This window comes from Amblyomma americanum, chromosome 1, assembly GCF_052857255.1.
Source record: "Amblyomma americanum isolate KBUSLIRL-KWMA chromosome 1, ASM5285725v1, whole genome shotgun sequence".
Classification (NCBI taxonomy): Eukaryota; Metazoa; Arthropoda; class Arachnida; order Ixodida; family Ixodidae; genus Amblyomma; species Amblyomma americanum.
Genome location: NC_135497.1, coordinates 442903245 through 442918746, shown reverse-complemented (window position 1 = coordinate 442918746; position 15502 = coordinate 442903245). Strand labels below are relative to the sequence as shown.

General features: G+C 47.4%; 1 pseudogene across 1 annotated transcript in view; it reads left to right on the top strand.

Moving 5' to 3' along the window:
• The first annotated feature begins 693 nt into the window (after positions 1-693).
• Positions 694-15502, top strand: part of LOC144125485 (alcohol dehydrogenase class-3-like) — a 41105-nt pseudogene continuing 26296 nt past the window's right edge. The window contains exon 1 of the transcript XR_013313386.1: positions 694-698. The product of XR_013313386.1 is annotated as an alcohol dehydrogenase class-3-like (transcript). The remainder of the gene's footprint in view (positions 699-15502) is intronic.

Below are 15502 nucleotides of genomic sequence, written 5' to 3'. Positions count from 1 at the left end.
CGGAGGAAAGGTAGCCGATGATGCCTTGCGATAGCGGAGTGGATTCCTAGAGAAGTGGACACTAGGGCAGATGAGCTATGGAAGTCTGCGGGGACAGGGCGACCCCAGCCGACGCAGGACAGGGTTAATCAGAGGTCAGCTAGACAGCCCTATGTCTTGTAGTGGACGTAGCTGCGCTGACGATGATGGCAACGACGACGTACACGACACCACCATTTGGCCTCAGCATCGTAAAGTCGCTGAAATGGGAAAAGTACCGCGGCCGTCTGCGGCAACTCCAACCCGCCGCCATATTTGGTCCAGCGCGGCTGAAGCTACGGCCGCGCGGCATGGAATTTATATAACGCATGCTTTACAAATTGTGTGAGCTTTTGCAGCAGCCAATGAAGCATACCGTCGCTCTCTTGCTAATTAGGCAAAAAAGGGGATGCAGTTATTGCTTGGGTATGCATACGTGAGCAGTCTCGCGATAAAAAATGCCAACAGCGCGATAGCTACACGCTCGCTTTTCGCATTTATTCTCATAACGCTTGCAACCTGGCTGATAATAAAACGACGCTAGCGTTATTCATGTCACAATCATGGACGACTTTAGCGTTTTTTTATTTTTTATTACCTCGTGAGGATTTCACTCGATGAGGTGAGGCTGAGGGAGGAAAGACATGGTGAGGCGAGAGGGAGGGGGAAGACATCATGAGGTGAGGGTGAGGGAGGTTTTTGGTTTTGGTTTTGGTTTTTTTGGGGGGAAAGAAAATGGCGCAGTATCTGTCTCATATATCTTTGGACACCTGAACCGCGCCGTAAGGGAAGGGATAAAGGAGGGAGTGAAAGAAGATTATTCCAGGGCGAGGGTAATAATAATAATAATAATAATAATAATAATAATAATAATAATAATAATAATAATAATAATAATAATAATAAGAATAATTGTTTTTTGGGAAAGGAAATGGCGCAGTATCTGTCTCATATATCGTTGGACACCTGAACCGCGCCGTAAGGGAAGGGATAAGGGAGGGAGTGAAGGAAGAAAGGAAGAAAGTGGTGCCGTAGTGGAGGGCTTCGGAACAATTTCGACGAACTGGGGATCTTTAACGTGCACTGATATCGCACAGCACACGGGCGCCTTAGCGTTTCGCCTCCATCGAAACGCAGCCACCGCGGTCGGGTTCGAACCTCGTGTACGCAGGATCAGTAGCCCAGTGTCCTAACCACTGAGTCACCATGGCGGGTAGGTTAGGGCACACCAAGTTTGACCTTGAAATGACCTTTGCCGGATTTGGATGCCGGTGATTATGGTGTGGGTGTAAGACAGGCTCTGGTGGACAGGCTTGGCCTAGTCTCAAAATGGAATTGGAGCACCTCCAAATATGAGGTTGGCCACCATCGGAAATTTCAAAATTGAGTTGGTCCACGTTCGGAACCAACCTGGGACAATGTCAAAATGGGCTTGGCCCACCCCCGAGAATTTAAAAATTAAGTGACCACGTTTGGAAGGTACCTGAGATTCTCCCGAATAATATTTGGCCCACCCCCGAAATTCTAGTGGTCTAGCGTGCTTTCGCACAATATTTCGTGCATAGGAATGCTAAACCATCAGTCATTGTTTTTAGTGCGAAAACATTTCTAGCCGCACTCCCTGGGTTTCAGCGGCGTGTTCCTGTCTGTGAAGCCTCCGAGAAGCAAGTGTAACTGGCTCACTTGTTCAAGGGAAACCTCAATAGCGCTGTGACTAAACGGTGGCATCCACCTAAAAATTGAGGCAGTTATGCGCCTTTCCTTTTCTCAAAACCAGCTGAAGGTTTAGGCTCCGTTGATTTTGGGGTGGTGGTGGTAAAGCTTTATTGGATGTACTGGGGTGGGTTTTAGAGGAGAGTGGAGGGTTTCACCGCTCCCTTGCCTGGGTGGTAGTCCTCATTCCGGGACACCATTGGCGGTAGCCGCTGCCCGCGCTCTTTGAACCAGAGCCCTCTGGGACTCCAGATTCAAGCAGCCGGACAAGGTCGGCTCCCAGCCTTCTCTCGTTGATTGATTTACTCTCTTTATTTGCGAATTCTTCTGGCAGGCCCATATCATATGATATGCGCTTGCCCCCATCTCACAAACTTTGAGCTATTGGGGATATGCGACTCGACTCCTTCATTAGCAATAATATCCATCGTCCTTAGTTTCGTTTAGAAGGCAAACTGACACAAGTTCTGTGCTAGGCCAGTGTTGTGGGATTTCAGAAGCCGGAGGACAAACGTCGCCGTCTTACAGACCTCACAGGACCAGCAGTACTGAAGCAGACCTCAATCCTGCAGGTTATGTGCAATGTGTTGAAACTGTGTCTTTGTTTGTGTGTACTCTGTGCTACATCAACAACCTGTCATCATCGCTTCACAACGTCTCCCATTGTTTCATGATCTGGAATAAATTCTCTTTACTCTCTGACCAATATCCATTTGCTGATAAAGTGCTGCACTCTTAAGTGGTAAAGTCAAAAATGTAGAATTTCACTTCGCTTTCCTGTGTCTCTCCTTTCTCCGTGCCTTGCACTCTCCTACACCCTAGGGGCTGTGAGCCTAACAGCATTTTCGCGCACTACGCGATAGCGCATAGAGCTCGTTCGGTCGAAAACCGTCGGCGTAGTAGTAGTCGGCACAGCGTGTCGGAAATAATCGGGGGCTGCGGAAAAAAATTTTAGCATGGTAATTTGTGGTTCTAGTGATTGATGTCTGATTGGTGTGTGATAGGCAATGACGAGTTAATGAAATCATTGTAATTTGTTGATTAATTAGGAAAATATGAAAATGGCAAAATTGGAAAAAGGTGGTTCAAAGGTATCATTATGGTCAGAATGAAAAGCCAATGCTTGATGATGCTAATTAAGAAAATTTAGTGTAATTCATCGATTAATTAACGGAAGCAATTTTAAGAAATGAAAAATGCGTTCAAAGGTGTCAAACTGCTCAGGATGGAAAGCCTAACCCACTACGCTATCGCGTTATACCCTTAACGCGGAGATTAAGTATCCTCCTAATGTTTAACGCGACAGCGTTAAGGAGCTCGCGTCGCAGAATAGCCGGTGTCGTCGGCGCCTTAGGCCGTGAGCGATAAATGGTGCATCTCGGTGTACACCTAGACCGCTCCGTAAGGGAATGAATTTTCTTTCCCTTACGGCGCGGTACGGGTGTCCAGCGAAAATTGTGAGACAGGCGTCATTTCCGTTCCTTAAAACCAATTTTCATTTCAATTTCCTTTCCTTACAGCCCGGTTCGGGTGTCCACCGATATATGTGAGACAGGCGTCCTTTCCTTTACTTTAAAAATTTTATTTTCATTTTCCTCGCCTTACGGCGTGGTTCGGGTGTCCACCAAGATAAGTTTCCTTTCCTTAAATTGTCCGGGCAAAGGCTGGCACCGAAGGACGATGGCGTTTCCGTGGATTCCTTGCCAATGCAGCAACACGCTGTCGCATCCTGCTCTCAAAGGCGAAGCTTAAGCGTCCTTCAATTTTTTTTTACTCACCAAAGCGTCCAGTACTTCTTCCGGACATGAAAATCTTATTTCAGATTAAATTTAGAAGCGTCTTCATTATTAGAATTGGCGTAATCCTTGTGATTTAGAATGGCGCCTCCCGATCGAAAGATCCGTGTCGCCACCCTACCAAAGGGATGCTCTATCGAGGCAGCATACGAGATAAAAAAAGCGGTTTTTGAGGAAAGTAAATGGCGCAGTAACTCTCTCAATTTTCAGTGCACACCCCAAACGCGCCGTGAGCGAAAGGATAGCCGGTGAAGCGTCACCGCGTACACCGGCGAGAAAGAAAAGCTCAGCCAGGAGGGCAGCGTCGTTCTACTCGGCCCAGCAAGTAAAAACAAAAGCTGGAGAAAAGATACACTTTTTTATTTACATTTTACACTACTGTTTATTTCAATTAACACTTTAGTGCAGCTCTTTAAGGCTGTGATTCTGATTGCAGTGCCCGAGCCTTCGTTGTGGATTTCAAGGATACTCTGCCTAAATATGTCAGCCGAGTCGGCAGAATTTTTAGCGCTGAGTACTAAGATATACAAAACTGCGGGTATGACGGCGTCGTCGAGCGTTTAGCAGTGCATCTTGCATACGTCCTGAGTGCGGAAGAAGTCCGCAAAAGAAAATAATAAATAAATGAAGCTAGATGTATCACTCCGTGTTATGTGGCTGTGTGCCCTAACGAGAGGTGGGCAACTCCCTCACCTTCTCCCTCACTATCAATCATTTTAAATTACGAGTTATCTTTTTATGTCAGCAACTTCTGGCGTTATTTCTGAGTAATAAACATATAAGACAAGCCCTCAAGTCACTATTGGACGAAAGCCTACATGATACTATTCTTGTGTGTACTATCGCGATGAAAAGAAATGCGAACAGAGCGGAGCTAGGCGCTCCGCGCCTAGGCTCCGCTCTGTTTGAATTTATTTTGATCGCGCTATTACCTGGGTGGCACGAAAACGATATGTTAGATTTATCGTAGAATGACTGACGGACGACTCTAGCGTCTTCTTCCTGCCACCGAAGTAAAACCGCGATGAAAAGAAATGCGAACAGTGGAGCGCCGTATACCCCGCTCTGTTCGCATTTCTTTCGATCTCCCCTGTACGTGTGTGTAGTGTTGTCTGAGCTAATACGTGAGACAAAACCGAGACACGAGTTAAGGCCTAAAATATCACTCTGTCTTCACTACTGGAACGCACTGCATGCATGCATGTGCCCTGCACTTATAACATTTCATTATTATCTATATGCACTGCTCAAATCAGGCAGCGCGTTGTTGTGTCTGTGTACTAAAACTAATGTACGCGAAGAATATTTAGAAACCAATGCAGTAGCGTTTACCAAGAAAGACGCTTCCACGCGCGCTGATGAAAGGGGATGAAGACGACACTTTCAAAACTACAACATGGGAGACTGGCAGTTTAACGCGCGTGAACGCGGGTACGTGACGAAGATGACAGCATCGCAAGCACAGCTTGAGATCTTGGGAGTTTGTTCAGGCAGGATGTTAAAATGTTAAGCCTGAAGTATTGCCGTCAGAGGGGTTTAGCGAGTGACGTTAGAGGCGCAACAGCCTATAGCCGGCTGCCCATATCTAGGACTAATGCAGCCATGCCTGCAAGTAATCGAACACTCTTGGTTACTTCTTGTCCCCCGGTCTATTTTTTTCTGAACCATCGCTTACGCAGCAGTTATGCGCATTAAGTACACGATTCGCTGCTTAGCTTTCCGAGGATGGCCCGCGCAGACCACCTTATTGAACTCGAACGCCGTTAAGTCGAAGTTCCGATTTATTTGAACCGAAGCTTTGGTACCGCAAACATCGAACGCGCTAGAAAGGCTCCCCTTAATTCTAGCTCAGCATATAGCGAACAAATTTTCTGTCCCTTCAGTTAGAATTGTCGAAAGTCGACTTATTTTAAGGCACGGGCTGACAGCCAGCGGACTAGACTCTCGGAAATAGAAACATTTGAAATCACGAAAGGGAGTAAGCAGCACGTATACTGCAAGCTTGTTCCGCTTTACCAGCATGTATTGTTGTGCTTCTCTGTTTCAAGTTTCGAGTGCGATCATTAGAGAGATTTAGCATAGCGAAGATTTATCACTAGCGTATACGTATGCAGGTTTAACGGATACCTCCCGACCCATGGAACGCCTCCTAAAGCTATAGGAGGTGTCGCCCGAACACACGCTCGTGGGGCCAGGCGGTGCCACTGCGCGTGCGCAGCCGGCGTCCGGTAAACCGGTATGCGCCTACGCTAGTAGGCCTCGCTGTGCTAAATGTCTCTATTAGACGTTTTTAGCATACCGGAGACGTACTACCGGAGACATATACCGGTTTACCGGATCCCTCTTGCGCATGCGCAGTGGCATTGTTCGGGTGAGGCAGTGCCTCTGCACGCGCGCAACCGGCGTCCGGTAAACCGGTATGCGTCTACTCTTGTAGGCCTCGCTATGCTAAATCTCTCTATTAGATGTTTTTAGCATACCGGAGACGCACTACCGGAGACATATACCAGTTTACCGGATCCCTCTTGTGCATGCGCAGTGGCATTGTTGGGGTGAGGCAGTGCCACTGCACGTGCGCAACCGGCGTCCGGTAAACCGGTATGCGTCTACTCTTGTAGGCCTCGCTATGCTAAATCTCTCTATTAGATGTTTTAGCATACCGGAGACGTACTACCGGAGACATATACCGGTTTACCGGATCCCTCTTGCGCATGCGCAGTGGCATTGTTGGGGTGAGGCAGTGCCACTGCACGTGCGCAACCGGCGTCCGGTAAACCGGTATGCGTCTACTCTTGTAGGCCTCGCTATGCTAAATCTCTCTATTAGACGTCTTTAGCATACCGGAGACGTACTACCGGAGACATATACCGGTTTACCGGATCCCTCTTGCGCATGCGCGGTGGCATTGTTGGGGTGAGGCAGTGCCACTGCACGTGCGCAACCGGCGTCCGGTAAACAGGTATGCATCTACTCTTTAGGCCTCGCTATGCTAAATCTCTCTATTAGACGTTTTTAGCGCACCGGAGATGTATACCTGTTTACAGGACGCTTTGCACGACTTATGCATCTCCTCTCGAGGGGCCATCCCTACGGCCGCGCGTCCCTCCCACGTGGTCGTCGGTCGGCGCCGTCGTTCGATGGACGATTGCGGTACGAGTGCCGGTTCATGCCGGGGGGCTTGGTGCGACAGTTTCCCAAGTCGTTTTCTACGTGATCTGAAAAGCGCCAGTCCTGTGTGATTTAAGTAGCTCTTCAGCTAACAGCTGCCTTTTATCCGACACCGCGTGGAGCGGCTTGCCGCATAGTATATGAGCAAGAGACTTGTGTAATCCTCTTTCTCTGCTTCCTCCTGGGGAGGCCGAGGAGGAGGATGGCTTGTGCGCTCGGTGCCCCCTCGATACGGACCATGATTTCTCCAACTACACGAGTGCGACATATCGGCGCACGGTGCATTTCGCGTTCGACTCCGTGACTGTTCTTGCATGTTCATAACATGTAACGGAGCAGGAACCCTAGCAAATATTTATTGGTGCCCCTCTCCCCTTTCGCTCCAGTTGGGCAGTCGATCGCTTCTTCTGGATGGCTATTTCATTCGAAATGACTAACGCTACACATTACTTGAACAGCTATATTACCGAACAGGTTGAACACTTACACCTGCATCGGGCGCTCTCATCGTCCAACACCTACGAAGAAAAATGCTTCATAACTTGGCTTTTCACATTACCCAAAGCGCGAAAATATCCTGACACGTACGCCCCGCGTTGTGCTATAATAAGCGTCCTAGAGAAAAAAAAAGTCATATAAATTGACGTACGCAGCCAGAGATTGACGCATACCATCAGGAGTGGTTTGCAGAGGACTACGCAGAAAGGTAGGGTTAATACGATATTTGACATGAAGAATTGGTACCATCATAAGCGGACAAGGTAACCAAAACTGCACAGCCGCACTTAAAGTGAACGGGTCGAACACGTATACATGCCTTGCTATGTCTTGTAACTCCGCTCACATGTCGCCCTGTTTGAGTCTTTGTGCTCGTGTGTATGCGCATTTTATTTGTGTGCGCTGCGTATACAGCATTCCTTCTCTCTACTATACTCTTACTTCCATCCCTCGTATTTATTTTTCTCCTGTTGTATATATATCTACGCTCCGTTCCTTTTTTGCTTTACTTTCCGCCGGGACGCCGTTCAGGTTCCCGCCAGGAATGCGGAGGTTACGGCGGCCGGCAGCCTTCCTTCCATTCTTCATTCAATGCATGCACCGTCACCATCTCGCGGAAACCGGGACGCTTCGCGTGTGCACACGTGAGAACACGGCTCATGAGGTTACGCGAAGGCGCACTGTACGAGTCTCAGTGGTGCGCTTCGTTTGTTTGTTCCGTGCACGACACTGCATACTTAAATAATCCCGCCGTTTTATCACACGTAGTTCGTTGGAGCCACAATGTGCGATAATGTTCGAAGCACTAATACGCCTCGCGGATAACTGCTTTAACCGATGTATTCTACCAGGACATTACATATATACTACACACTCTCTGTACTGAACAGATGCTTCGGCGTCGTCACTGCATTATATATAGTTAAGCACACTGCTTTTTCTAGTGGATTAAAAAAAGCGAGGCTCTGTTGGCTGAGGGTCAGCGTGCTGCCTCCGACATTTTTTTTTCTGTACTGCAGAATAAAGCCTTTTCTCTATTAGATAAAAACGGGGTATAAATTTAAGGACACCCGATGATATCCGCGCTTGTGGATGTGTCACACCTCTTGTATAATGAAACGGCCTGCACCACACGATGTAAAGCGCTACCATCTGCTCCGTCAGCAGCAGCTTATTCTTCTTTGCATTCATGCATTCTCAACACACCAGCATACGGCATGTAGACAGGCATCGAAAGAAAGGACTTCATCAGATTCCTGAACGCATAACAAAAGCTGCATAATGAGGGCCGGCTGCGTCACATTGCGTGCACTGCCAACAGTACGTCGGCTTAGGTGGCTTCTCGAGTTTCGCCGGACCGTATAAGGCTATATATAGTCGGAAGCTGCTCTTGTCTTTGAGGCATCTGGCCTGTTCCAGTGCATGTATATCGGAAGAAGCAAGAGGCAGAAGACCGGCTGCAGATCTCCTCGCGCGATTTCCTCCACACGACTTTTCGCGAGGATAGCCACGCACGGCAGCCGAAAACAAGGCGTGTGCAGATCTATGCTCTATGGTCAGTGCTCTAGGCCTACCTACCAGTGTTTTACCTACCAGAGCGTTAGTACCCCCATGTCGGAAAAAATTGTCCGGCCTCGGCGACCGTTTGAAGCCTCGCAGCCGGAGCGCCTGGATAGGTGGGCCACTTAGGTCACGTGACCTTGTGGCGTCATCACAACCTGCCCACCGGATTGTGAGCAAACTGACCACCGCGACAGGTGGCAGTTAGATTAATGTATGGCCACGAGAGGCTGCTCGGAAATAGCAGTAACACAGGCCCCACCGGTGGCAGCACCTGTCATCGCATGCACGCCAGTGGCGCACCGCTTAGCCGCTGCACCACTGTGCCAGGAGTGGCATGAGGACTCCCAGGGATTTATGAATGTGAAGCAGATAATTACCAATTCCGCATATATTAACCCATTAACGCTCCCCTCCAGTATTTTATGCACTCTGAGTTTGCGAACTCAAAGTATGGGAGCTGGACCTCTTGAGCCGACAGACAAATTCTGTGAACGTGCGTGTAGTGATACACCGGAAGAAAGACTTACAAGTTTCGTTGATGCAGCCTACTTTTAATAGTCTCATTGCTAGAATATTTCTTTCGTAGATTAAAATAGGTCAGAACCTTCCTGTCGTATATAGAATGATGTCTTGAAAACATTAACATCAATGACTGTAGTACCGGTTCACGCACAGTTCTGTCTGTCTCTGAGTGCGTGTGTGTGTGCGTACACGCGCGCTCTGATACAGCTCGACCTATCTTCTATTCTTGAGGATAACAGCGCAAAAGACGGGGTCGAAACAGGAAGCGCTCCTCCTTCCTCTTTCGTCCCCGTCTTTTGCGTTGTCGCCCTCAAGAATGTATAAGCAACCATTTGAACCAACTCGCCCGTTTAGCAATACTATTTTCTATCCTCTCTCCTTCTACTCCCATGCGTACTCCTGCGCGCATAGGCGCTGGTCCGCGCATGCGCGTGCGCTGCGGTGACAGATATCACCGTACGCTATCACCTGGTGTGATCACGTGGGGGACCGACTGTCTACTTTTGACTTTTTATGGCTAGGCTTCAACGTAATCTATGACGCGCCCTCCTGAGTTTTTTCCTCCATGTATAAAAGCTGCGGGGGGGCAACTAAGCTCCGCCTTAAGGGTATGACGCAATGGCGTTAAAGGGTTAGTGCCCATATATGCGGAATTGCTCCGTCTCTACTTGACATTCATAGATCCCTGGGAGTCCTCACACCCCTACCAGCGCTGTGGCGCAGCGATTAGGCGATGCGCCACTGCCACATCACAGCAGGTGGCTGTTTCAAACGCAGCCACTGGTGGGGCTTGTTTGACCTGGGTTGCTCTGCCCGAGCAACCTCTCACGACAAATCATTAATTTAACTGCCGCCTGCCACGATGGGCAGGTTGTTCACAATCCGGTGAGCGGATTGCCACCTGTCAAGGCGGCGGGCAGGTTGTGATGACGTCACAAGATCACGTGACCTATAGGTGGCAGGTTGGCTTTCTGCTTTTCCTCTCACAACGTCGACGACGCCGGATTTTCTGCATAACGGGAGCCTTCACGCTCTCATGTTAAAATCGCGAGCGGCGGCTTGGCGCACCAGTTGCGTTCAGAGGGGCATGAATTCAACCAAGGTCGATGCGGTGCGTTGCGCTCGGGACGCTGCACGTAACCGGGTAACAAAGAGCACGCTAACGTGCGTCGCTTCAAACGCAGGGAGGAAAGCTCGGACCGATGCCCGCAAACGCGCTACGAGACAAGATCCCCAGTCCATGCCCACGTATTTCGCCTACCACAGGTGACTCATTGTAACCATTCCATAACATAAAAAGCACAATCACCGTACCGTTAAGCATGGCGTCACCATTGCGTTAATTATTTCGCGAACCAGCTTGCGCTGACCACTCGCGTTACCCTTGGAGTAGGTCTATAGTTATTTTTCTTCTTAACATTAAATGAAATAAACCCCTACCACACTACCACCTCCTCGTTACCTTGCTCACCGCCATGCTGCAATGCGCATTCGATGACTGAAATATTGTATGCAATAAAATAATCAACAGCAGCGCGAGGCACTTCGAACCCAGTGGCCTTGCTACACTTCCTTACACGGCAGTATGCTCATTTTCGTATATGTAGCATACACCTGCGAGGACAGGCCAAGCGGAAGCACATGTCGCTGTCGTCCCATGTTCTCGGCAGCGCAAGTCGACCTTCAGCTATAATTGGGCCCGTGGGTAGCTTGACAGTCTTCCCGGAAAGCTATATACCTGCCCGTAAAACAAAACACACAAAGTGTGTACGCTGTTGCTTGTGAAAGGAGAAAATGACGCGCCACTTGCAAGTGCATATCCCAATTACGGTTTGCCGGTGAGCCGTCAAAGCGGACAAGGTGTTCCTTCACACGATCACTGGTGCTACGAAGCCGCACATACCGTTTTCTACGCTTGCTCGCGATAGCCACTTCATACCTGGCTCCAAGGGTTTCGTCAATTTGGTTCAACATTCGTTGGTATACTGCAGGGTTTTCAATAATAAAGGGGCTCTGAAACACCTTCCGAGGAGATCACATCAACTCGCTCAATCACTGCGTTGTGTTGTCATAACACCTAGAGCCAAATAATACTCTTCTAAACGCAGCAGAGAACCCAGAATCACGCGCGAAAGTTGAGCCCTTCCCGGCGACTTTTTTATGCCTCCACCCTCCTCCGTCGCTCGCACTTGTGTAGACAAGTTGAGAGATGGCTATTGGTTAGATTCTTTCAGACGTCAGGCATGCAGCTACTAAGGCCGCGACCAATAACCCGTGTAGCTCCGGCGAGTCAGGAAGCTCCGCCCCCGGAAGTGGGGCCGGTGGAGGTGCGCCTACTTTCCAGCGTGCAAAAAGTGACGACAGGAGAGGGAAATGCGTGAAGACATTGAATTTGAAATTTTGACCTCAGATAACTCAGGTTCTACAAAGCGTGTTAAGAAAAAAAATTCTTGCTGGACAATATTCGTGAAGCGGCCTGCTTCAACATCCAAGGCATGCCGCAACTTTTAGGCATCCCAGGCATACCTCAAGGGGCCCTTTCATAGACCCTTTACGCTTTACAGATTTTTTTAATGAGGCAATGGGCGGCGTTAATCTACATCTGCACATAAGTTATGCGCCCAGGGGGATACAAAATAGGAAGTTAATTTCACCATCAGGCGCCTAATAAACTAAAACAGATTAATGAACCTTTTTGCAACAGTAGTAAGAGGGCTTGTTTATATTGGATTATTTCTGGAGAATTCTACTTGGCAGAATTCTCGTAGCATTCGTGTGTTCCGTGATATTCGCTTCCCAATTTTCAGCTCGATCCGCGTAATTGCTCACGCAAGACGGTGACCGTCGGCGCAAAAGTCCCGCCGTCGTGACGCGGGTGTTTCGTCTGCCAAATGCGTAGAGCGACCCCTGATAACTGTTTCCCTTTCACTATTGGCTATCGAAACGACAAAAACGACAGACGCAAAAGCTGCACCACACCAGGTAGCAGTTTCGCGTCTACTGCCACCGCCTGACGTGCGTGACTACGCGAAATCAGTGGAAACTTCGCGGGTGAATATCTCGGAAATACTCGTGCGGTAGCATTCTGTACCTAATGGGGAACTCTTGAAATGCGACCGCCTCTTTTTTCCAATATAAATATTCACGCTATACGTCGTGGCTAAAAGGTTGCACATTTTTAGTTATAATCAGGTGCCCGACGGCGACAATTAGGTCGCTTTCACGTACCTATTACACCGCCTAATTTAAAAGAATCTGTAAAGCTTAATTTTTAGCACTCTGTATATACCAGGTATTTCAGGGAAGCCCGCTACTGTTTTTTTTAAATATGCTTTTCGAGGTATGAAGTCGGCTTCTGCGGAAACCTAGTGTTGGCGGACTTCAGAAAACAGGTGAACAATGTTAACTATTCAGCTGGTTAACTAACTTTGATAATTATTGTTTTAACTATTACAGTTAGGCGCCTGTTTGCAATTGTAATTGTAGCTGACCCTTAGTAAGAGCCATATACCTTCACTTAACAGCAGCCATGTAAAACATTGTGAAACTATACATTCCCTACAGTCAGGCCGTCCGCTTTAAAAAAAAAATATGCTCAGTGCAAAGGCGTTTTACAGAAATTGCTCAGAACTTCGCAGTGTTGTTATGAAACAGAAGTATCCGGCAAAGGTAATTGATGACGCCGTGAAACGCGCAGACGCATGTGACTGCGAGTCTTATTTTGAGAGCCTATCTTCTAAACTAATTTAGTCTTAACCTACTCAGCATATACCCCCAATGTAAGAGGCATTCTAAGAAGACATCGCATTATCATGATGCGAATTGTCTGTTTAGAGGACATCTTTAAAGTACCACTGCCCGCTGTATTCCGACGTGGTAAAAAGTTGCGCCGATCTTTAAACTTCTTTCAAAATCACTCGTTCAGTGTTTTCGGGCACCGACACCGTGCAACAAATCTCGCTGTACATTTCGAATACAGATGGCGACGTCACAGATTGCTGTTAGCGCTGCTTTCAGGGTGGAATGCTTGGGAAATGGGTCTTTGACCCCACGTTAAGCAAATGAAAATACCTCGTGTCATGGAGCTCTTTGGCCGCCGATGCCTTGCGCCATAAAAATTCATTATCGCAACACTGCTTTCAGTTACAGTGTAAGAATTAGAGGTAACTTCACCTGCGACAGTGGAAACGCAATTCATCTACTAGCATGTTCCGTCTGCCAGCTGCAATACACCTATAGGTCAAACTGCGACGCATTTAAAATTGCGCTTTAGAACCATAAGGCTCGCAGTGCAGGTCTCCCTAAAGTCCCTAGATTAGCTTTAGGTCTGCCCAACCTGCTCTAATCTAAGCACGTAAATGTTCCGGCTCACTCATTTCATAAATTAAAAGCCACATTCTTGAAATCTGGGTTTCGATCACACTACGACCGAGAAGTTTAAAGGCGCCTCGTCAGGTATAAACCAAAGAGTATAGATAAGCTAACTGGCCCATCCTAACCACCCCATTTTTCTCACCAACTTTTTCAGAACAGCAGGGACGTGAGTGTTATCGTTTATTTCGTTTATAGAATGGGTTATACGCGACTATACAAGACATCTGTTTTGTGGTTGCATGGCACAGTGAGTCATTGCCCTTTTGCGCGGTTTTATTCATTTTATTGGATGTGTACGCATTGCAAAGCACGCATTATCATCCAAAACGTAGCGTCTCCTCGCGTCATTTTTTTATTTTTAACCGCATCTTTCTTGCAATTGTGCGCTGGGCATTTTTCTGCACCTTGTATGTTTGCCACTTGTCCATGTTCTCTTGATATTTTAGATGACCTCTAATACCTACGTTCAGAGTCTTTGCGATTGTCTGATTTTGACACAATTTTAGCTCGGTGTTTTCTTCTTTTTTTCTCTTACATATTCACCGTCATTGGCGCAGATAGTGATAAAGGAATCATAAATGTAAGAGACTGTTTACGGCTCACTTCAGACTAAAGGCCGGTCCCCGGCCAAAACGTCATGTTTGTTCACCACGCTTGTTTTCTTTCAAGTGTATTGCCAGCCTAGCCCTAGGAACGTTTTCTATATATATATATATATATATATATATATATATATATATATATATATATATATATATATATAACAGCAGTTGTTAACACTAGGCCACAGACCGTGGCGTCCTGTATTACTTTGCTAGCCAATTGCAATAGTAAACGAAATCAAGTTTTTAATATTTGAATTTATTGATCAAGCCTGGAATCAAAATTCTAGACCCTCAAATTTTTTCTTTTGATTAGCTTCTTGTTTAAATAACAAGATAAGTTTTAACAACGGACTACTTTCTGTCATGGAGGAATTCTGCGCGGAGGTCCTCAATGTGGGCGGAGCTTCCCTGCAGACTTAAGCTGTATCCGACTATAGCGAAGTATGCGCTTCGTTAAAGGAAACATTTTTATGGTACTCAACGTTTCCATCGGAGGACCGATCGTTTTCAAGAGTGATTTGTTTTCGCTTATATTTCACCTTGCATAAAGGCTGGACACAAACCAGTTGAGCTAGAAACGGATAGAGGGTACGGAAATTAGTAGATAGAAGTACAAAAAATACAAGTAAAAATGAAATAAACATGGATAGGAATAAGCACAAAGGTGGGGTGGGTGCTGCACGAAAAAAATGGAGAGGTCGCAGAACACATAAAGAATAAGGAAATACAACATTCAGACGCGGCCCCTGCTTTGTTAGAAACCGCATGCTTGATTATTGACAGGCGTGTCGAGCTGAGATGAGATGGGCGACAGCGTGCCACACACGGCCACGCGCGCTGTCGCCAATCTCCAGCTGCTGAAGAAATATTGGAATTCAGTATGGAGGTTGCACGTACATCGATGCTCCTGGTATTCTTGATGCTTTCAGTTGGCTATTATCTAAAGCTCTCCGGGGGTTGTGGAGGCAAAAATAGGTGATCAGATTACAGTTGCTTACTCGAAGCCTTTCCTCGACATGATGAGCAGCTGCACGCTAGCCTGCCGTAGTGGAGGGACCTATCACTTTGGACGAAATTAAATCTTCCATTTCTGGCCTGCCGGGTCAGAAATCTCCTGACCCAGATGGTGTTACTAGCGAGTTTTATAAAACGTTTTCCACTTGCCTAGCGCCTGTTTTGATGGATGTTTTCCAGGCTTCTTATGATGTTAGTTTTTGCCCCCTTCTCTACTTTTTATTCTGGGAA